Source organism: Pan troglodytes, chromosome 14, assembly GCF_028858775.2.
Source record: "Pan troglodytes isolate AG18354 chromosome 14, NHGRI_mPanTro3-v2.0_pri, whole genome shotgun sequence".
Lineage (NCBI taxonomy): Eukaryota > Metazoa > Chordata > Mammalia > Primates > Hominidae > Pan > Pan troglodytes.
The window spans coordinates 55,229,247-55,253,389 of NC_072412.2; the positions used below are offsets into that span (position 1 = coordinate 55,229,247).

Here is a 24,143-nt window from a genome sequence, read left to right on the forward strand (position 1 = left end):
AGGTAGACACTACTGACACATTGGTCTGCGCAAACAGTTCACCACAGCTGCCCTTTCATGCCATAGGCTCGATTTTTCCTGTTCTCTTGGCAATCCCTCTGGTTCAGCCAGGACAGTAGCCTCCTCTCTGACACCAAGATGGGCCATGCTCTTCCCCAGCTCCAAATGTGTGCTCCTTGATGGAATAGACACAGTGGACAAGAGGACCCTCAGGTGGCTTTGAGTATTTGCCTCAAGCCCATCATCCCTGAAGGCAGATGTGCTTGATCTTAACAGAGCCCAGGAAGTCTCCCCTCAGATACAATTTTGGAAAAAGGACAATGAAAACAAAAAGTCATAACTGTCTAGGTTCTTTGCATTTTGAACAAAGAATTGGACAAAAAGCACAAACAAAGCAACAAAAGAAAAGCACAGATTTATTGAAACAAAAGTACGCTACACAGAGTGGGAGTGGGCTCGAGCAAGCAGCTCAAGAGCTTTGGTTACAGAATTTTCTGGGGTTTAAATACCCTCTAGAGGTTTTCCATTGGTTACTTGGTTTACACCCTATGTAAATGAAATAGTGGCCCACGATCAGTCTGATTGATTGCAGAAAGCAACTAATCAGAGGCTGAAGTGAAGATACAAAGTTACACCCTATGCAAATGTCTGATTGATTGCAGAAAGTGACCAATCAGAGGCTGAAGTGAACTTACAAAGTTATACTCCTCTGCAAATGAAGACTTGGCCTGTGACCAGCCTGACTGGTTGCAGGAGGGGACCAATCAGAGGTACTTTCAGTTTTCATCTGCAATGCAGGGGAAGTTGGGGTGTTGCAAAGGGAGTAGCCTCTGATCCTTTTGTTATTTGGGTGTGGAGAGGTGGGCTTTTCTTTTTGATTCAGTTCTAGGAATTCGGTGCGAATCAGCCTTAGGTTCCCTGCCTCCAGACCCTACTCTCCTGCCTCAATAGCCATGCCCAGTTAGTGTTAACTGTAACTCCCTGCTGGTCTGCCTCCTGCTAGGAGGGACTGAACATCAAATCACTCGCATCGAATTACTCAGCAGGTGAGTTCTGGGGATGATAACCACACAATTCTCTCTGCACGAAAGATGGGTTTGAGAGCCTCAGAGTCTGGGGGAAGCTCTGCCAGCCATCCACTTACTGGCTTACTGTTTGCCTGAAGTAAGCATGGGAATCCCACAGGGTACAAGGTCCCACATACCCTTCTGGGATTTCTGATGCCCTCTTTGCATGTGCTCTGGCCCATCAAGCTCCCATGCCAGGTGCAGTGCTTGTAGTTGCAGTAGTGACCATAGCAGTGGCAACAGTTCTACAGGGTCACAGAACTTTAGGGAAGCCTCCTAACACCCTTGCTCTTCGTTAGGCTGCAGCTGCTTTCCTGTCCATGATTTAAGCATCCTTAGATCCCAGCTGTCCAGGAAGCTCTCCCCACACACCTCAGCCTAAGTCCAGCCTCCCACTGAGCTCCCATGGCATGACTGTCCAGGCCCCAGCGCCCTTGTGCCCTAACCGGGGCTGTTCCATGTTGATATGTGGTCTCCTCAGGCATGGTGTACACTCCTAGAGAGGAGGGGCCAAGTCTTCCATCCTTCTGACCCTCTTCAAAGCCTGGAACAAAATTAGATATTGAGAGTTGTTCATTAAGTACCTGAGTGAATAATGAATAATTGATTAAAGCCAGAGAATCGGGTATCACAGTAAGGAGTCCCTGGGTCCTCCAAACTGTCCAGAATAAAATTCCAAAATGAGAACACCAAGAGGTTCCCTGGCTTGAGAGCCAAAATGGCAGCACAGACCTATATCTCAGGCACACTTTGTGGTAAAAACAAGAAGCCAGACACACTCTTTCTAGACACACGTCACACCCAGAATGACTTAGCTTTTAGTCTATGGAGGAAAAGGGTGGAAAGTGGAGACCTGGAACCAGATGAGAAGTCAACGGGAGCAGTAAGTTCAGTGTGTGCCTCCTGTCCCAGCACCTGGGTCAACATGGGCAAGACCTGATGGGGTGGTGGAGATGCTGACCTTTGCTGCTGCCTCTTGGGCCTGTAAGAGCAAATACAATTAAAAAAAAAATTTTTTTTTTATTTTTTTTTTGAGACAGGGTCTCTCTCTGTCACTCAGGCTGGAGTGCAGTGGTGCGATCTCGGCTCACTGCAGCATTCACCTCCTGGGCTCAAATGATCCTCCCACCTGAGCCTCCTGAGTAACTGAGACTACGTGGAGTAGCCACCCCACTTGGCTCATTTCTAATCTTTTGTAGAGACATGGTTTTGCCACGTTGCCCAGGCTGGTCTCAGACTCTTGGCCTCAACGAATCCTCCTGCCCTGGCCTCCCAAAGTGTGGGGATAACAGGCATGAGCCACTGCGCCTAGTCTGCAAATTCACATTGAAAGAAGAGGCCTGTTTGATAGATCAGTAGGGTGACTATAATTAACATTAATCTAATATGCGTTTCAAAAAAGCTACAAGAGAATAATTTGAATGTTCCTAGCATAAAGAAAGGATAAGCGTTTAAGGTGATGGATATTCCAGTTGCCCTGATTTGATTATATTAATGTTACCAAATTATTACACATACTTCAAAAGTATATACATCTATTATGTATCAACTAAAAAAATAAGAGTTTTAATTCTCCTTGTGGAAAATAAGGGAAGAGACTTCACCTCCCTCCCTTTTCTTAGAGATTTTACTTTAGGAAACTTCAACTTTTAAGTTCTTTCCTCTGTCTCTTTGAGATGTATGTAAATCTTTTAAAAAGCTAAATAAGGGCCAGGTGAGGGGGCTCACGCTTGTTATCCCCAGCGCTTTTGGAGGCTGAGGTAGGAGGACTGTTTGAGGCCAGGAGTTCAAAGTTACAGTGAGCCATGATTGCGTCACTGCACTCCAGCTGGGCAGCAACAGGGGCCCTGTGCTTTAAAATAATAATAAATAATAAATTTAAGAAGCTAAATAAGCCTCTTGGCAGCTTTAGGACTTAGAAATATCTTTTTCAAGGACCAAGGAGCCAACCTTTTGAAACATAATCATCAAGAGTTTCAATGGGAGGGTAGGAGCCTGACCTGGCAGGTGCCTCGCTCTAAGTTGCAAAACTACCTCCTGTCCTAAAGCTATGAGAGGTTTGTTTTTCCTTTGGATAAAGCCAATTAGCTAACATAGATGGTGACATCAGTTACCAGGTGAATCTGTGGTAAACTCTGTGCAACAAATGGGGCTGTCAAGTCCTCTTACTTGAGGACTGACTAGCTATTGTCTATGTGGAGAACCTGTCTGGAATAGGTCACCTCTGCATGACTCTATAAAAGGGTGAGGTCTCTTTCTGTCTTTGTAGTCTCTTAGGGGATTGTGTGGGATGTGCATTACGTTTTAGTTGAATGCTTATTCACTAATGAAACAGTTTTCTTTCTCCACTCCCTTTGTGGAGAGATTTCCTGGGTTGGCAGAGGTTTACTTTTAATAATATTTTCTCCACAGGCCCGTCGTCCCCTGACTCTGTGAGCTTTCAGCCACACCCAGGATCAGTCAGATCAACTGCTCAACTCAAAGGCATCCTAGTGAGCAAGGGAAAAGTCAAGGCGGTTTTTGGAGGGCGCTTAGTTAGGAAATGATGAACACAGTTCAACATGACTTGCGGCCCTCCCCATGGGCAAGAGTATGAACACCTGTGACTGTTCCTGAACTCACTAAGGAAAGTCTTTTACAGTGTGTGAAGGGTGACCTGGAGTTTCCTTCCCACATGGCTCATAAGAGCAGCAGCTCAGGAAAAACAAAACAAGTATCTATTTATTTATTTATTTATTTATTTATTTATTTTTAGAGACGGGTTCTCACTCTGTCACCCAGGCTGGAGTGCAGTGGCACAATCATGGCTCACTGCAGCCTCAACTTCGTGGGCACCAGTGATCTTCCCATGTCAGCCTTCTGACTGGCTGGGACTACAGGCATGCCCCCCATGTCTGGTTATTTTTTAAAAATTTTTATTAGAAGGCCAGGCGTGGTGGCTCCCGCATGTAATCCCAGCACTTTGGGAGGCTGAGGCAGGCAGATCACCGGGCCTGGTGGCTCACGCATGTAATCCCAGCACTTTGGGAGGCCAAGGTGGGAGGATCACCTGAGGTCGGGAGTTTGAGACCAGCCTGATCAACATGGAGACACCTCGTCTCTACTAAAGAAAAAAAAAATATTAGCTGGGCATGGTGGTGCATGCCTGTAATCCTAGCTACTCGGGAGGCTGAGGTAGGAGAATTGTTTGAACCTGGGAGGTGGAGGTTGTGGTGAGCCGAGATAGTGCCATTGCACTCTAGCCTGGGCAACAAGAACAGAACTCCATCTTAGAAAAAAAATGTTTTTATTAGAGACAAGTTCTTGCTTTTTGCCCAGGCTGCTTTTGAACTCCTGGGCCCAAGTGATCCTCCTGCCTTGGCCTCCCAAAGTGCTGGGATTACAGGGGTGAGCCACCATGCCTGGCCACAAAACAATTTTAGAAAAGAAAAAAGCCTTTTATTTTCACTTAATTGTCTTGATTTCCACTCCTCTGAGACATTCACCCCCAGGAAACTTGGCTATGTAGCTATAGATGATAAGTATTTTTAAATTCTCCTTGAGAAATGGCATTATTCTGCCTTAGATCTCGAGCTAGAACCTGACAATGAGTCCTCCTGCTTGCCCCTGATCTGGGGCACACTGATATTTTTGCAGGTTCCTTCAAGCATGAAATTGCAAACCTAAACAAACTGGTTCTCATAAAAGCACTTCCAATCCTTCAAATAAAAGGAGGCAGCCTAATTATAAATAATCTCTGGATTAGAAACATCACACACCACATCTCTTGCAATTTTTATTTTACCTCGTCTTTGAATTCCGTGAACTTCAATTTCATGTGGTGTTAAGTGCTGGCTTAACCTGGAGAGAAAATATAAAGGATATAAAGAAATGTATATAAAGATTTCTCAGAGTTATAAAAATACTTCTGTGAGAGAATTGCTACAAAAAGGGAGATGCAAGACCACCCTTTGTCCAAACTGGCATTGTCTAAATGCAGTTGAGTGTCTTGCCTTAGAGTCTGGGCTTGAAGTCAGTCAGAACTGACTAGAACACCAGCCCTACCCCTCACCAATAGGGTACCCTTGGGCCAATTATTTAACCCTTCTAAGCCATAACTACCTCATCCGCAGAATGGAAATGATGCTAGGAAGTACCTGACAAGGTTCTTGTGAGAATTAAGTGAGATCCTGTGTTCATCTAGTCAACTTGTATTTCTTTATTTTTAATTGTATTATATATTTTTAGAGATGGGGGTCTTGCTCTGTTGTCCTGGTTGGAGTGCAGTGGTGTGATCACAGTTCACTGTATTCTCAAACTCTTGGGCCCAAGGGATCCTCTGGCCTCAGCCTCCTGAGTAGCTGGGACAACAGGTATGGGCCACCATGCCTGGCTAATTAAGATTTTTAAAAAATAGAAATGGGGGTCTCACCATCTTGCCCAGGTTGGTCTCCACCTCCTGGGCTCAAGTGATCCTCCTGCATCGGCCTCCCAAAGTGCTAGGATTACAGGCATGAGCCACTGTGCCAGGCCTTGACTCGTGTTTCTTGAGCAAATCACTGAGCTATGTTTAAGAGATACACAGATGAAGGAGATATAAACCCAGTCCCTGCCCTTAACTTACAGCCGAGCTTTCAATAAGGGAGAGCTATTAATATTAAGTCCCACTGATGGATGTTAAAATGTAAATGAAGCATAGAGTTCTTAGGGCCTAGGCTCTTCTTGATGTTCCCTTCCACCATCCTTGGAACTCTCCAGAACGAGACTTGTTTTGGGGGAAGGAGGGTCCCTTGGCTGATGGAAAGTGTGGGGGTGGGGGCCGAAGGAAATGCAGGGCCTAAGACTGTTGTTCTTAAGCATTCTGGAGGCTGCTGGACATTTAGCTCCCAGCCTCCTCTCTACCACAATGAACACTTCTATCCCAGGACTTCTCCTCTCCCCCTCCTTAGACCAAAGCTCTTGCAGTCTGAGTACTGGAAAGCCCAGCATGAGCCTCTCCACGCACTTCGAATGCACCCTCCTCCAGCAAAGGCTGGTAAGTTGAAAAGACAGGAAGGATTTCAGAAGACTGGAAATTGAATCCCACACTCAGCTCCTCTTTGAAACTCTACAATGAGTGCTTCATTCCTTGGACTTCAGCTTTTCAAAGAAAACATCCCTAGAAGAAGGACAGCAGGGATAGTCATTTACCTTTTAATGAGAATGAATTATCCAGCCCTTTTCAGGACAGCATTTGTGAGGCAGCAAAGCTAAATGTTGAGAAGAGCCTGAAAGAATGATGGACTGACGCTGCCAAAAAGAGAAAGGGCGGGACCTTCACAGCTTTGCCTAAGGCCATTATGAATTTGGACCAAATAGGTATTATCATCCACACAGGCAGGACCTCCTGGGTAGGGGGCTGCCACCTTTTCCAGGCACTTGGAAGGGTGGCCTCCAGCTGTGGAGCCACAGAACTAAATAATATAGCTGGCCCAGGAGCACCCCTTTAGGCTAGGGAAGGAATAATAATCCGGCTTCTCCTTCCTCTGACCCTGAGATTTCGGCCAAGTCTCCATTAGAGATTGGCCTCCTAGAGTGTAAAACAGGGTGGACAAGTTTGGAGAATGGATCTGGGATGGGGTGGGGAATGGCAAATGGAAAAAAGGCAGCACAAACTCTTTATTGTCATTCAGAGAATGCTGAGGTCCAAGGCACAACCAGCCAGAGGGTTGCTTCAGCCTTTCACTGGAAAAGCCACATTTTCCTCAGTTGTATCCTCACTTCGAGTGAGGCTTCTCCAAATGCAGAAGGACAGCATCATGACCCAGGCCGAGAAAGTATGATTGCAAAATTCCATGGGCCTAACCCTAGTGGGGGAGGGAATCCATTCTTTTAAGCCAGGGTTTAAAACTCTTCAAGCAAGTCATCTGCAAAGGTACCGCTTCTACCATTTTAAAGATAGGATTATGTTCCCTAGGACAACTGGATGAGCCCTAGGAACCAAGAACCCTGTGCAGTTGGGGCAGAAGCCTGAGGGTTGTTTTGTTCCCCCACAGCTGTAGGTCACAAGGTTCTTACACAAGCTTTGGGGTGGCCCCACCCCACACCCTTCCTTCCCCTCAGTCAGTGATGACTCAAGAGGTTTTGGGAAGGAGCTCAGGGAACACTCAAGCAGCAGGCTCAGCTTACGGCACTTCTGATGCATTTTCTAGATAACATTAGGAGCTGGTTCCAGACAGGACTCAGAAGTATGGACATTCACTCCCCAGGCTTGGTCATCAGTGCCTTGTGAGTTCAGGAATACACTACCTAAAGGAGATCTTTAGGAAGGAGAAGGAGAAGAGAGGAGAGGAGGGAAGGAGGGAAGGCAGGAAGGAAGGAAGGGAGGGAGGGAGGGAGGGAAAGAGAAAGAGGGAAGGAGAGAGTGAGGAAGGAAGGAAGGAGAGAGAAAGAAGAAAGAAATAGAGAAAGCAAGAAAAGGAAAGAAAAAGAGAAAGAAAGAAAGAGAATGGAAGGAAGGGAGGAAAGAAGGAAGGGAGGAAGGAAGGAAGGGAGGGAGGGAGGGAGCTGGCCGAACGTGGTGGCTCATGTCTGCAATCCCAGCACTTTGGGAGGCCGAGGCAGGTGGATCACCTGCAGTCAGGAATTCGAGACCAGCCTGGTCTACATGGCGAAACCCTGTGTCTACTAAAAAAATGAAATTAGCTGGGCGTGGTGGCAGATGCCTATAATTCCACTTACTTGGGAAGCTGAGGCCAGAGAATGGCCTGAACCCGGGAGGCGGAGGTTGTGGTGAGCCAAGCTCGCGCTACTGCACTCCATCCTGGGCGACAGGGCGAGACTTCATCTCAAAAAAAAAAAAAAAAAAAAAAAAAGAAAGAAGAGAGAAAGAGGAAAAAGAAGAAAGAAAGAAAAAGAAAGGAAGAAAAAGAGAGTCATTGAGACTTGTGGCTTAATGTTGTGAATGTATATGTATGTTTAACTGTATATATAACTGTATGTATATGTATGTCTCACCAGAGAGAGAAAGGGATTAAAAAAAAAAAAAAGCCAAAACCTACAAAGGCAAAGCAGAAGAAAGAGTACCAGACTGGAGATAGCAATATAATTACAGAAAATGGGAAGTGACCGCACAGACCAGAGAAATCAGAAACCTACATCTGCTGGGGGTTGGGGTGTGTGTGTGTGTGTAGCCTCAAGGATTTACTCCGTGCCAGCCACTGGTCTAAGGGTTGAAGGTATATTCACTTTCACGATCCCCCAAAAATGCTAGCAGGATTTGTACCCTAATATTGGAGACTAGGCACAGAAAGGTTTAATTTGCCCCAAGTTACACAGCAGAATCTGAACCTCTCCGAGGTTCGGCTCTAGAGACCACGCTTGACACAGCCTCACAGTCATGAGCAAGCCCTTAGGCACCAAACCCCAGGAGACCTCAGGCTGGCAGATCAGGAGCACCGAAGTGGGCCTGGAAACAGGACTGGGGGAAAGTCTGGAGGAAAAGAGACCCTCGGAATCCTTCCCCATTTTACTTAGGCAGGCAGCTGCCCTCTGCTCCCGGGCAGAAGGCTGTGGGTTTCTTTAGGAGGCTTCCCCCAGTTGAGGATGGGGTGAGACACCTATTAAAACAAGAGAATTTAGGCCAGACGTGGTGGCTCATGCCTGTAATCCCAGCACTTTGGGAGGCTGAGGCGGGAGAATCATTTGAGCCCAGGAGTTTGTGACCAGTCTGGCAACATAGGGAGACCCTGTCTCTAAAAAAAAAATAAAATTAGCTGAGTGTGGTGGCGGGCACCTGTGGTCCCAGCTACTTGGGGCTGGGGCTTAGGTAGGGAGGATCACTTGAGCCTGGAAGGTTGAGGCTGCAGTGAGCCGAGATCACGCCACTGCACTCCAGCCTAGGTGACAGAGCCAGATACTGTCTAAAAAAAAAAAAAGAAAGAAAACAAGAGAATTCAGTGAAAATCTGAATTCAGCTCCCATGTGTTGGCAGTGAGGCCCACACACCCCAGGCAGGGACTGGGAGCTCCTCTCCAGGAGTGCTGATTGGCTGGGGAGAAGACTGACGGCACTAGCATCCGAAGGTCCCTGCTGGAATTGCTGGTTCACCAACTGACGAGTCCTGGCCACATACACGGGGCTCACACAACCTTCTATCAGCTTTTTGTTACCTCCCCCTTTTTTCCTACATTTTTATTATGGAAAAATGTAAACATACAGAAAAACAACACAAACAGTACAATGTGCCCACTCCCTCTGTTCTGCAGTTGTTAGCACCTTACCATATTTATCTTTAGATATGTGTGTGTTGTGTATGTTGTTTTTCTTTTCCTTTTTTTTTTTTTTTTTTTTTGAGACACAGTCTCACTCTGTTGCCCAGGCTGGAGAGCAGTGGCACAATCTCGAGTCACCACAACCTGCACCTCCTGGGTTCAAGTGATTCTCCTGCCTCAGCCTCCTGAGTAGCTGGGATTACAGGCATGCACTACCAGGCCCGGCTGATTTTTGTATTTTTGGTAGAGATGGGGTTTTGCCATGTTGGCCAGGCTAGTCTCGAACTCCCAACCTCAGGTGATCCACCTGCCTTGGTCTCTCAAAGTGCTGGGATTATAGGCATGAGCCACCACGCGCAGCTGTGTATATTGTTTTTCTGAACCATTTGAAAATGAGCTGCAGCCATAATAATATTTTCCCGTACATATTTCAGTATCTATCTTCAAAGAATAAGGACATTATCACACATAACTAAATCCATGACACACCTAAGAAAATTTAACACAATTTTCTAATGTTGTCTCATGTTGAATCCATATTCTAGCCTCCTGCATTGGCCCTAGAATGTCTTTTCCATGTGCACACATTGCATTTGGCTCTTATGTCTCTTTATTCTCCTTACTAGAATATTCCCAACCTCTTGTTTTCCCCACAATGCTGACTTTTTGAGTAGGCCAGGCCATTTAGTGGAAGGAGCATCTCATATCTGATTTGTCTGATTGTTTCCTTGTACCGTCATTTAACTTGTACCTCTATATCTTGTAAATCCCATAAACTGGAAGTGAGATCTAAAGGCTTGACTAGATTCAGATCAGACACCTTTGACAAGACACAGAGCTCAAGTTTTTGTTTTTTTTTTTTTTGAGATGGAGTCTCCCTCTGTCACCTAGGCTGGAGTGCAGTGGTGCTATCTCAGCTCACTGCAAGCTCCGCCTCCCGGGTTCAAGCAATTCTTCTGCCTCAGCCTCCCAAGTAGCTGGGACTACAGGCGCGTGCCACCACGCCTGGTTAATTTTTTGTATTTTTAGTAGAGGCGGGGTTTCACCGTGTTAGCCAGGATGGTCTCGATCTCCTGACCTTGTGATCTGCCTGCCTCAGCCTCCCAAAGTGCTGGGATTACAGGCATGAGCCACTGCGCCCGGCTGACACAGAGCTGAAGTTCTATCCTTCATGTCGCATCGTATCTGGAGACAGCGTCTGCATAGGTCACTAGCAGTGAAGCGAAGTTTGATCACTTGGTGGAGGCAGTGACTGCTGGATCTTTCCACTGTAAAGGCACACGTTTCCCTTCGCCAATGACCTTCGGGTAACACACCCGGGCACAGTGTGAATATCCTGCGCAATGCCTTACTCAGATATGGACAATAAAGGATGACAGGAAACGGAGAAAAATCTTTCAACATGAAAGAGGGAGACAGAAACAAACAGGAAAAAGCTTTCAACATGAAAGAGGGAGACAGAAACAAACAGGAAAAAGCTGACTCAGAGGAAAGAGAGACCATCGCAGGAAGCAAAAGAAAACTTCCCCTAAACAATAAATAGCCTTAAAAGTGAGAATATATATTACATTCATAATTGACAAGATTGCTATGAAAAAAATATTTATTTATTTATTTTGAGACAAGGTCTTGCTCTGTCACCCAGGGGAGTGCAGTGGCATGATCATGGCTCACTGCAGCCTTAAGTGCCTGGGCTCAAGCAATCCTCCTGCCTCGGCCTCCCAAGTAGCTGGAACTACAGGTGTGCATCACCACACCCAGCTAATTAAAAAAATTTTTTTTTGTAGAGATGGGCTCTCGCTGTGTTGCCCAGGTTGGTCTTGAATTCCTGGCCTCAAGTGATTCTCCCACCTCAGTCTCCCAAAGTGCTGGAATTACAGGTATGAGCCACTGCACCTGGCCAAAAAAAAATTTCAAAAAGAAGATAGTGCTCTTGGGCTCCACACTGAAAAATCCACTGCAAAATTGGAAGGTAAAGTACAAACAAAAATTTCTTATAAAGTAGAACAAAAAGATGAAAAATAGAAACTGAGGCCAGGTGCAGTGGCTCACACCTGTAATCCCAGCATTTTGGGAGGCCAAGGCAAGCGGATCATGAGGTCAGGAGTTCAAGACCAGCCTGGCCAACATGGTGAAACCTCATCTCTACTAAAAATACAAAAATTAGCTGGGTGTGGTGGCACGAGCCTGTAATCCCAGCTACTTGGGAGGCTGAGGCATGAGAATTGCTTGAAACTGGAAGGCGGAGGTTGCAGTGAGCCGAGATTGTGCCACTGCACTCTAGCCTGGGTGAAAGAGCAAAACACCATCTAAAAAAAAAAAAAAAGAAAAAGAAAAGAAAGAAAAATAGAAACTGAAAACACAGGAAAACTAAACAATTAGTCCAAAAGTTTAGCATCAGAATCATGGCAGTTCCAGAAAGACAAAAGAGAAAAAGTAGAGAGCGTGAATTATCAGAGAAATAAAGCAAGAACAGGCCAGGTGCTGTGGCTCATGCCTGTAATTCCAGCACTTTGGGAAGCTGGCGGGGAGCGGATCACTTGATCCTAGGAGTTTGAGACTAGCCTGGGCAACATAGTGAGACCCCATTTCTACCAAAAATAAAAAAGCAAAATTAGCTGGGCATGGTGGCTTGTGCTTGTAGTCCCAGCAATTCAGGAGGCTAGGAGGTGGAGGCTGCAGTGAGCCAGCCATGTTCATGCCACTGCACTCCAGCCTGGGTGACAGAGTGAGACTCTGTCTCACAAAAAAAAAAAAAAAAAAAAAAAGAGGAAGAAATAAAGAAAGAATGAAACTATAGTATATGAGATGATGGGTATGTTAATTTGCGTGACTCTAGTAATCAGTTCACTATATACATCAAGATAAGTATATCAAAATATTATTTTGTGTACTTGAATATACGGTATATTTAAATATAAAATTACATACAATTTAAAAAATACCTTTTAAAAAACAAACACAAAAGCACAATATTGTGAACTTTCTGAACATCATAAAAGAGGAAAACAGTTCACATACAAAAGATCAGGAATCAGAATGGCATTAAACTTTTTAATAGCAACACTAAAATCTAAAGGATAATGGAGCCAGGGCCGGGCGCAGTGGCTCATGCCTGTAATTCCAGCACTTTGGGAGGCCGAGGTAGGTGGATCACCTGAGGTCAGGAGTTGGAGACTAGCCTGGCCAACATGGTAAAACCCCATTCTTACCCAAAATACAAAAATCAGCCAGGTGTGGTGGCACATGCTTGTAATCCCAGCTACTTGGGAGGCTGAGGCAGGAGAATCGGCTTGAACCCAAGAGGCAGAGGTCGCAGTGAGCTGAGATTGCACCATTGCACTCCAGGCTGGGCAACAGAGCAAGACTCCGCCTCAAAAAAAAAAAAAAAGAGGATAATGGAGCCAGGTGCCATGGCTCACACCTGTAATCACAGCACTTTGGGAGGCTGAGGCAGAAGGAACACTCGAGGCCAGGAGTTTGGGACCAACTTGGGCAACAAAGTGAGACCTTGTCTCTACAAAAAATAAAATAATTAGCCAGGCCTGGTTTCATGCACCTACGTAGTCACAGCTACTTGGGAGGCTGAGGCAGGAGGATGGCTTGAGCTCAGGAGTTTGAGGCTGCAGTGAACTATGATGGTGCCACTGCACTCCAAACTGGGTGACAGAGTGAGACCCTATCTCTAAAACAATAAATAAATGGGGCCGAGTGCAGTGGCTCACGCCTGTAATCTCAGCACTTTGGGAGGCCAAGGCGGGCGGATCACGAGGTCAGGAGATCGAGACCATCCTGGCTAACACAGTGAAACCCCGTCCCTACTAAAAATACAAAAAAGTAGCCGGGCGTGGTGGCGGGTGCCTGTAGTCCCAGCTACTCTGGAGGCTGAGTCAGGAGAATGGCGTGAACCTGGGAGGCGGAGCTTGCAGTGAGCCGAGATTGCACCACTGCACTCCAGCCTGGGCGACAGAGCGAGACTCTGTCTCAAAAAATAAAAAATAAAAAATAAAAATAAATAAATAAATAAATAAATAAATAAATGATAATGGAGCAAAGCCTTCTAATTTCCGAGGGCAATTTGAACAACAAAATTGTCCAGTGACCCATAGGATAAAATAAATATGAGTCAGTGCTAATAAAAATAAATAATTGAATGACTAAATAAATGGAGAAGAAATAGCTCTACCCTACAAGAGAATTCCAATTAATAAATGTAAAAGAAATGAGGAAAAAAGAAAATCACTATTAGAACACTACAGTAATAATTGTTGCAGGCAAGATTCATCAATGAATGCTATAATTAGTTGGTAAAAGTTTGAGGATTAACAGGATATTTACATAGTCTCAAAGTATGTCCACTAATATATTTATTATCTGCAAAAGGAAAAAACTTTATGATGGAGAAACTAGCAGAAACCACTTTCACCACATGATCAAGGTTAGCATCACCAGTAATAAGTCTGATCAACATCAAGCACCCAACACGATGTACTGAGAAGGGCACGTTACCTCCATGGTATTCTTGCTCCAAACCCATAACTGTCTAATCATGAGGAAAACATCAAACAAATCCAAATTGAGGGACATTCCAAAAAAATAACTGACCAGTCTTTTTCAAAACTGTCAAAGTCATGAAAGACAAAGAAAGACTGCCTAGGACAGGAAGAGACTGAGAAGACTTAGCAACCAAAGCAAAGTGGAATCTCAGATTGGATCATGGGAAAATCAAACGACATTGGAAACACTGGTTATATCTGAAGTCTGTAGTTTAGTAAGTAGTAGTGTACCAAAGTTATTTTCTTAGTTTTGATCATTGTACTATGGCTATGTGAGCTGCATAAAGACATTACATAGAACTCTGCAGTGTCTTTGCAGCTTTTCTGTAAGTCCAAAATTATTTAAAAATAGAAAGTAAAAATTCAGAGGAGGAATTATTTCCAACCTAGAATTTTATACCTAAACTATAAATCAATTGTGAGCATAGCATAATGACATTTCTCGGACATGCAAGGGCTCATTCACTTTCTGTTAGGAAGTGACTATAGTTTTGCTCCCTTAAAAGAATGAACCAAGATGCAGACATGGCATCTAGGCAACGTGGAATTCAACACTAGAGGGAAGCAAAGGAATTTCCAGAACTATGGCTAAGCAGAGGCTTCCAGAACAACCAGTATAGATGGGAGCAAGGGGACTAATTGTTCCTAGAGGAAGGATGTTGCCAACCAACCAATCACCACCAACAGTTTACCTAACTATTTGATTATATCGGGGAAGTTTTCCTTTTTGGCAGAGTGTGGGATTGAATTATTGATAAGTATGCAGAAAACTAAGCAAACAGAAAAAAAAAAAAAAGACAATGATCAGCTCTTGGGAAAACAAAATGTTGTCCGGAAAAGAAAAGTAATCATAGTATCCTAAATGACTCACCTGTGGATAATTTTTCCATAGTCACGATAATGTAAATACCAAATACTCATTTAACTAAATATTTATATTGGGAGGAGGGAAGAAGGGAAATATGTGTGTGAGTGGAGTATAGGGATAAGAATTAAATTCTTGTTTTCAAAGGTGAGAAGCAAGAAAATCTCTGTCCAATGGGCTCCCAGCCCCAAGGCAAGCTGCACCTTTTAGGTATCATTATCTGGGTGGGAATAGTGAGGGTGGTGTGGCAGACGTGAACACACAGGGGAATCCTCTCTTCTGCTGTCCTAGGCAAACTGGTGGCTAGTGGAAGGAAGCCAAGGCTGAGTGGGATTAGGGCTAGGAAGATGGGCCAGGCTGTGCTGGCTCATGATGCAATGACCTCAGGTTCTATTTCAGCAGGGTTCAGTATCTAAGGAGATGCCATCTAGGGTGGAGTGCAGCCACAAGTCAAAGCAGCTGATAGCTGTCACGAGGTGGCTGTGGCCTGGTTTGGGCCTTGTTTTCAAGGTAGGTTCTGTGAAACACTACTTCTGAAGGATGTAAAGAACTGACCTGAAAAGAGGGTTCCTTGGTCCAACATGCTTGAGAAATGCTGGATTCAATGACACTAAACAAGTTTCTCCAGTGCAGGACATCTCAAAACCCTTCATATGATTATGGGAATATCCAATCTCTAAGGCATGGCATGTGGGGGAGATGGTGACAGAGTGTTTGATCATGACCATGGAACCCTTTCTATGCAGAACTTAACACTGGACTAGAGAACTACTGACAACCCTTTCCAGAGTAGGGGTCGGCGTCAGTCAGGGCTGGCACTAACAGGAAAAGCACCTGGTTCCTTGTATCTTCACATCTTTACCACCACTGCCAACCCCTTTCCACTGGCTAGGTCTAATTAGGGTTTCGGGGCCAACAGGCAAATGAACTGAGGTTTGAGACAGGCTCTGCTCTCATGAAAAACTGAAGTGTTAACAAGACAGAAATGTAGGCAGAGGCCCAGTTATAAGGTACAGAGGCACCCAGCAGGGGCGGGACTCAGCGGCCCCCAGACCTGTAGCATGCTGACAGGCCCACGCAAAGCCAAGATCAAACCTACAGCAGCCCTTCTCCATCAGCCCAGCACCCTGAGTCACATTCCTTGGTCAGGCTCTGGAAATGGTAGAGGCAGCTGCTGTGGGAAGGTGAACCCCAGGGGTTCTGGCCCAGCTTGTTTGGGGCAAATGCAGGAGCTGACAACTTACAATCACAGCCTGTCCCCACTCACCTGCTACAGAGGGCTCAGTCATTTCATTTCCCTGATTTCTCCAGGTCTCTAGTGGGGGTTCCCTGGTGCCGACACCATTCCATCCAGGAGCTGATGAAAACCCCTCTTCTCTGAAGCACAGGCAGAATGTATCCTTAGAAAGGAAGCCAGGGGGCCGGGCATGGTGGCTCACGCCTGTAATCCCAACACTTTGGGAGGCTGAGATGGGTGGATCACCTGATATCGGGAGTCCAAGACCAGCCTGGCCAACATGGTGAAACCCCATCTCTACTAAAAATACAAAAATTAGCCAGGCATCATGGCGTGCACCTATAATCCCAGCTGCTCGGGAGGCTGAGGCAGGAGAATCACTTGAACCCGGGAGGTGGGGATTGCAGTGAGCCGAGGTTGCGCCACTGTACTCCAGCCTGGGTGACACAGGGAGATTCCATCTCAAAAAAGAAAGACAGACAGACAGACAGACAGACAGAAAGAAAGAAAACACAGGGTTGCTAAGGCCAAGGCATCACAGACTTAACACCACCAAGTCATTCCAGAATGAAAGGAACGCAAATCCAGTCTCAGGCTGTCTGATTGACGAAGCTTCTGGATGCACGGCTTTTACATTTTTATATTTTATTCTCTGTGATGTGCCCAGCTCAGGAGCCGCAGGTTTCGGCCAGTTGTTCTGCTCTAGTCCTGAGCACCCTGGCATGTTTTACAGTTCTGAGACTGTCCTATATTCAGGGCCTGTACCATGGACAGATGCAAAGCCACTAAATGTGTGAGCTGGAATAGACAAGAACAGTTATATTGAGTGTTTACTACATGCTCGTCCTCACAACGTTAAGTGCTAAGCACTAGGAGTCGCAGTTTTTGGGGTGCGGAGGCTGAGGATGAGGGCAGTTACATATCTTGTCAAGTCTCCCCCTGGCAAGGGGCAGTTGTAACTCAGCACTTCCTGGTGGCACAGCCTGGGCTCTGGGCTCCCCCCCCCCACCCTTCGCAGGTGGCCTGGCTGCCACTGTTCCCCATGGCACTGGGCAGGCCGCTCACCTTTTGTTGTTGCCAGGCTCTTCGATAATCCCTGTCCATGGGGTTCATGAGATTATAGCGAGGATCAGATAATGCAATGAGCAGAAAAGTGCTTTGGAGTGGAGTGAATACACACATGGGGTGCCAATCACAGCCAGTCCTTTTCCTAGATACCCAACAATTTGGCATCCCAAAGGGATCACCCTCTCTAGCGCGTGTTTATGAGCTGACTAGAAAAAGGCACGTAGACGCAAGAAGACAGAAGTGTGATTTTGAAAGTGGGTACCCCTTTACCCAGAGCTGGAAGGCATGAAGGAGGTAAGGGTGGAGACGCACCGTCTAGAGGCTTTGAACTGAAATCTTGGAAGAGTGAACTCTCTCAGACCTCATGGCTGCCCCCACCCCCTCCCAACCCTTCCCCTAAAGGCTTTAGACACTAAAAATACCCCAGCCACCTGCTGCCCTGGGAGGCAATAAATCATTGGCCATCTAGCACCAGAATCCGGGCCAACATGGCAGCGGACACAGACCCAAGGGGTCAGTTCCCTTCCTCCCACCCAGGCCACCATCAAGAGCCTGCCTGCTGCTGGGGGTGGGGGAGGGCGGGGCAGGGGGGTGGGGGAGGGTGGGGCAGGGGGGCGAGGGAGTGTGTTCAGAGGACACAGGACCTGCTTGGAGGCTTCTGGGGCCAGAAGTGCTAAGTGGGTGTGGGGTAAGTGGAAGGGAGTGAGTCACTGGAGGGGGTCCTGGGGAAAGGGCGGTGGCCCCTGTGCCGTGACAGCCACCTGCTTTATTATATAGAATAAGGTCATCTCATCAAAACCACAGCTGAGCCGCCCAACTACTGTCCTACTACTCCAGGGCCACCAGATGTCAGTGTTAAAGGGAGCATAGATATTGGTGATCAGATGTCAGGACAGGGACTGAATGTATGGAGACTGTTCAAACCAGGGGCGCTCAGGGGCAAACCTGTGAAATCGGTTTCCTGCTTCCAGTTCTTAGCAATTAGATCCTACCCCCAGGGACTGAAATCAGTCCAACTCCCAAAAGGTAACCACAAAATGCCAAAGATCTGTTCATCTTCACTCTCAGCACAATACCATGTATCAGAAATGAGAGGCAAAGGCAGAATTTCTAATTTACTTATTATTAAAATGCATCATCAACAAACACACCATAGTGGGGAACACGAAGCAATGTGTTGTAGTGTAGTGTTGCTCAAATGTGAAAAAGCAGCGACCCCTGAGAGTCTCCTTTGTTTTGTTACCTCTCTCTCTAGAAAAAGCACTGCATTGTAAGTGACTTGGTCCAACCAGTGAAAAATACAAACAGGACCATTCATAGACAAAAAAGTGAAGAATAAAATTCAGTGGCCACTCAAGTATAATGAATAGACCCAAATGATCAGAAATGTGTTTACGTTGATTGTTTTAGAGCATTAAAAAATCCAAAAATTTGGGAGGCTAAGGTGGGTGGATCGCTTGAGTCTAGGAGTTTGAGACCAGCTTACACAACATAGTGAGACCCCATCTCTACATAAAATTAAAAAATTAGCCAGGTATGGTGGCATATGTCTCAACTACTCAGGAGGCTGTGGTGGGAGGATCCCTTGAGCCTGGGATTGAGGCTGCAGTGAGCTGTGATTGCACCACTGCCCTTCAGCCTGGGCAACATAGTGAGATCCTGTCTCAAAAAAAAAAGCTATGTGACCTTGGGGAGGTAATCTGACCCAAGTGCCTCACTTTCTATGTCTATAAACTGGACCTCTCCAAAGCCCCTTGAAGTAATGTAAGATTCTAGGATTCTAAGTGTGACTTTGAGAGGTTCCTGTGGAGCTAGGAAGGTGAATGTACAAAAATTCCAATGGAATGCCACCCAGGGCCACTTCAGTAACATAGACAAAGACTGAGAATTCAGAATGCCTCCCTCCCAACTCCTCGGGGACCCACGGAAGGCTTCTGGAAGACAAGGGATTACACCCCTATGACCTAATGCTGTAGCATGATCAAAATACTTGATCTCTTTTTAAGAGTTGGGAGGTGGCCAGTCAGATATTTTAAGATGTCAACTTGATCTGTATCATCATCAGCATCTAAGGAAACATTTTGTTTCCAAAAACAAATGATCACTGCTATCTATAAACCTCTGTAAGCACATGAAATTCTCAAGAATGGGGCCTTTTCTGTAATACTCTTCACAGCTGGTTTTGTGTGTACACGTAGAACTGCTGCTTCCTGAACGATAAGTTTAGGGCAAGGAAGAGAGAGGGGAAGAAGGAAGGGGGAGAAAGTCTTTCTTCAGGAGTCTCCCCAAAATGTTAATATATGCACAGAAAAAAGTTTGAAAAATAGAAACAATGGCTAGGAGCAGTGGCTCACACCTGTCATCCCAGCACTTTGGGAGGCCTATTGCTTGAACCCAGGGGTTTGAGACCAGCTTGGGCAACATGATGAAGCCCTGTCTATATAAAAAAATACAAAAATTAGCCGGGCTTGATGGTGCTTGCCTGTCGTCCCAGGTACTTGGGAGGCTGAGGTGGGAGGGTCTCTTGAGCCCAGGAGGTTGAGGTGGCAGTGAGCCGATACCATGCCACTGCACTCCAGCCTGGGTGACAGAGTGAGACCCTGTCTCAAAAAAAAAAAAAAAAAAAAAGCAAAAGAAAAAAAAGAAACTAACTTTGTAACAGGTAACTGTAGTTCTGTCTGATGATACTGGAGGTAATCATTATTATTTTTTGCTTATCTGAATTTTTCATTTTTCAGCAATGAACATGTCAATTTGCGTAATAATTTTTTTTAATGCAAATACATGCAGGAAGGGTAATACATCAAATCATTATCCGTTACTAACTCCTTGATGTTAGTGAATGGGTGTGATTTGTTTCCTACACTGGTAAGAAGTGGATTTTGTTAGGTCTGGGGTCTGCAGATCTCAAGGTGGCACTTGAGGCAGTAGAAAGGGAAGAGAGAAGGTGGAGAGCCCTCAAAAGGGGAGTGGGTGGAGAAGGTTGGCTCACACCTTAGGCCCGCCAGCAGCTGCCTGTAACCTTGAGGGCATTTATTTATTTTTATTTTAAAAATTATTTAATTTTAGTTTTTGTAGCAATGGGGTCCCACTGTGTTGCCCAGGCTGGTCTTGAACTTCCAGCCTCATGTGATCCTCCTGCCTTGGCCTCCCAAAGTGCTGGGATAACAGGTGTGAACCACTGCTCCTGAACAGAGGGCATTTAATAACAATTAAGGATAATAACAGTTAACCTTTTCTCATGCAAGGCTTTGCCCAATTATTCTCTTTATAAATAACTTCTCTTTAGAGTCAAACTCAAGTGTTCATAACAAACAAGAAAAACAGCACATCGATTTTAATAATTTTAAAATAATGAAAAACAAATGATTCTTCTCCAAACTTTTTCATTTTGATTTCCATCAAAACTTTGAGAAGGTTTTCTTTTACAATTTCCATATTGGAATCTATAGACTTTTCTTTAAGCTCCAGTATAAATACTTCAGGAATTATAGAGCTCGCATAATTAAATACAAGCAAACATCACCATTTAAACACTTTTAAATAGGTTATGCGGACTTTTGCCCCAATATTTTCTAGAAAGGAAGAGTTTGCAAAGGAAATTTACAGTATAAACAACACTGGGGAGGTATCTTAGTCCATTTTGTGCTGCTGTAACAGAAAACCTGGGTCTGGATAATTTATAAAACATAGATTTATCTGGCTCATGGTTCTCAAGGCTGGAAGTTCAAGATTGAGGGACTCTGTCTGGTGAGGGAGTTCTGCTGTCATCTCATGGCAGAAGGGTGGAAAGGCAAAAGGGCACAAGCATGAGAGAGAGAGCGAGAGAGACAGAAAGAGGGAGCCAAACTCATCCTTTTATCAGGAAGTTGCTCTGCTGTGATAACTAACCCACTCAGCAATAATGGCATTAATCCATTCATGAGAGCACAGCCCTCATGACCTAATCACCTCTTAAAGGTCCTACCTCTCAACACTGTTGCACCAGGGATTAAGTGTCCGATACATCTTTTTTGGGAGACACATTCAAACCACAGCAGGAAGGATGGATTCTTTGCATGAATCACTCCCTACGATATAAGCTATTCAAAACCCATTGCGAATCATTTTATATATTCATGAAAGCATGCCTTCTATGGCTGGCTCCCTGGCAACAAATGTGATGGGCAGAGGATAGAAGGTACCAGAGTAACAGATCTCTAAATGTCGAAGGCAAAATGTAGACTTTTAAAATAAACTCTACCAGGTGCAGTGGCTCATGCCTGTAATTCCAGCACTTTGGGAGGCCAAAGCGGGAAGACTGCCAGAACCCACAAGTTTGAGACCAGCTTGGGCAAAATTAGACCCCATTTCTACCAAAAAAAAAAAAAAAAAAAAAAAAAAGCCAGGTGTGGTGGCTGTGCCTGTGGTTCCAGCTACTTGGGAAGCTGAGGTGGGAGGATTGCTTGAGCCTGGAAGTCGAAGCTGCAATGAGTTGTGATTGTGCCACTGCACTCCAGCCTGAGGTGACAGAGAGAGACCCTGTCTCAAAAGAAAAAAAAAAGAAGGAAAATAAATTCCAACTGTTTATCAAGTAGTTGGAGATATTGAGGCTTGAAGAGGGAAGCAATATTGAGGCAGTCCCTTGTTCATTGAATCTAAGAGGCCGTCAAGCGTAAGATGTACTGTACTTTGGACAGAAAAAACTGGTAGGGTGTGGTGGCTCACACCTGTAATCCCACACTTTGGGAGGCTGAGGCAGGCAGATTGCTTGCCCAGGAGTTCAAGACCAGCCTGGGCAACATGGCAAAACCCTGTCTCTTCAAAACGAACAAACAAACAAACAAAAACCCAAAATGACAAAAATTAGCTGGGCATAGTGGTGCATACCTGTGGTCCCAGCAACTCTGGAGGCTGAGGAGGGAGGATCACTTGAGCCTGGGAGGCAAAGATTGCAGTAAGCCAAGATCAGGCCACAGCACTCCAGTGAGCCAAGATCAAGCCACTGCCCTCAAGCCTGGGCAACAGAGCGAGACCCTGTCTCAAAAGAAAAAAAAAAAAAAAAAAAAGAACCACTGCCAACTAAATTATGACATATAAACTGCAAAATGCATCCTAATTTTAAAAATGTTAAAATGTGGGGGAAAGTACCACCTTGGATCAATGAACTACAGCATTCCCTCAGTCTGCTTGCTCCCACCTCCTTGTCAGGGTGTGACGGGATTCTACTCACAGTGCCTGTGGCTCCTTAACTGCTACACGGGGACACCAACCCTCCTCCCAGCTCACTTCACTGTGAAGGCATTTAGACGTGTCCTTACTTGGCAGTAGAGTGGGTCTGTACTCCAAGTTCCTGTCAGAGTATAATCCCCATTTCTCTCCCATTTGATACTCAGCAAAAACTCAATGGAGAGAAATCATGCTTGCAGTACTGCCGGCAGGATTGGCAGCCCATCCATTTTGCTCTACTCTGTTTACCCTTGGATTGAGCCAGATCAGCAGAGAGCAAAGCCCTGGAACCACGCTGGGTAATCCCTCATGGGAAGGCCTGCGCAGACGCTCCTGATGGCGGGCTGTTGGCCCACGCCAGGGAGGCTGTTAGAAACAGCCCGAGTTGTCCTGAATTTGCTGTCAAGGACACAGCAATGGGTCTTCATGAGGACCACTGGAGACATTTTTCACGTCTTCATACCAGAAATTTAAAAAAATAAATACAAATTTTAAGAAATGGAGGATATGATCACTACGCATTACATACATGCAGCAAATTTTCTCATGTATCCCATAAATGTGCGCAAATTAAATAAATATGAAGGTGTTTTTCTTAATGCAGTTGTTATAATCATGAAAAGTTGTGCATGGATGATGTATTAGTCCACTGTCACATTGCTACAAGTAACTACCCGAGACTGGGTAATTTATAAGAAAAGAGGTTTAATTGGCTCAGGGTTCTGCAGGCTGTATAGGAGGCATGGCTAGGGGAAGCCTCAGGAAACTTACAATCATGGCGGAAGGCAAGGTGAAGCCGGCACTTCCTACATGGCCGGAGCAAGAGGAAGAGAGCGCGAAAGGGACATTGCTACACACTTTACAACAGATCTCGTGAGAGCTCTATCATGGGACAGCATTAGGGGGATGGTGCTAAACCATGAGAAACCACCCCCATGATCTAATCACCTCCCACCAGGCCCCTCTTCCAACACTGGGAATTACAATTCAACATGGGATCTGGGTGGGGACACAGAACCATATTAGGTGATGTAAAATTCACTTCCTTACAAAGGTTTCTGACTATGGTTAAAACACATCAGCCTGAGTTTGGCCCATGGGGAAGTAAAGAATAACTACTGATAATGAACCAGGAAATCTGACTGAATAAATTACCAAATAAAATGATATTATGAACAAAAATAAAACACACCTTGAGCAACATAGTGATACCTTGTTTCTATTAAAAATTTAAATTACCTGGGCGTGGTAGCACATGCCTATAGTCCCAGCTGCTTGAGAGGCTGAGGTGGGAGGAGAGCTTGAGCCTGAGAGGTTGAGGCTGCAGTGAGCCATGATCTTGCCACTGCACTCCAGTGATAGAGTGAAACCCTGTCTCAATATAAATAAAAAAGTATAACATATATACAGAAAAGTACATAATTTATAAATGTACAGCCAAATATCACAAATTATAACTACCCCAAATGAAAAAAATAGGACATTACCAGAAGCCCCTATGACTTCTCCCCATCACTGCACCCATCTTGTCCCCCAAAGGCAATTTCCATCCGGATTTCTTGATTTTTCATTTTTTATTTTTGGTTTTTTATACAGAAAGGTCTCACTATATTGCCCAGGCTGGCCTTGAACTCCTGGACTCAAGCAATCCTCCCTCCTCAACCTCCCAAAGTGCTGGGATTACAAGTGTGAGCCATTGTGCCTGGCCATCCTGATTTCTAACACCATCGATTAGTTTTATATTTTTAAACTTTACATCAATAGGATCACCGAACATGTATTCTTCTGGTCTGGCTCCTTTTGCTCCTCATTATGTCTGCAAAATTTCTCCATGTTGTTATGAGTAGCAGAAGGTTGTTCATTTTTTGAGACAGGATCTTGCTCTGTCGCCCAGGCTGGAGTGCAGTGGGG

General features: G+C 45.3%; 1 long non-coding RNA gene across 3 annotated transcripts; it reads right to left on the minus strand.

Annotated features, from left to right (window-relative positions):
• Window positions 1-399: 399 nt before the first annotated feature.
• On the minus strand, window positions 400-16,074 carry LOC104001835 (uncharacterized). 3 transcript variants are annotated; one of them, XR_673815.5, is made up of 4 exons: window positions 15,987-16,074; window positions 4,852-4,907; window positions 1,921-2,049; window positions 400-1,611 (listed from the first exon to the last, which is right to left on the minus strand). It is a non-coding gene; the product is annotated as an uncharacterized LOC104001835 (long non-coding RNA). The 3 variants fall into 3 exon arrangements; XR_010150495.1 differs by lacking the exon at window positions 15,987-16,074 and adding an exon at window positions 7,767-7,874; XR_008538810.2 differs by lacking the exon at window positions 15,987-16,074 and adding an exon at window positions 5,479-5,565.
• Between the last annotated feature and the right edge of the window lie 8,069 nt (window positions 16,075-24,143).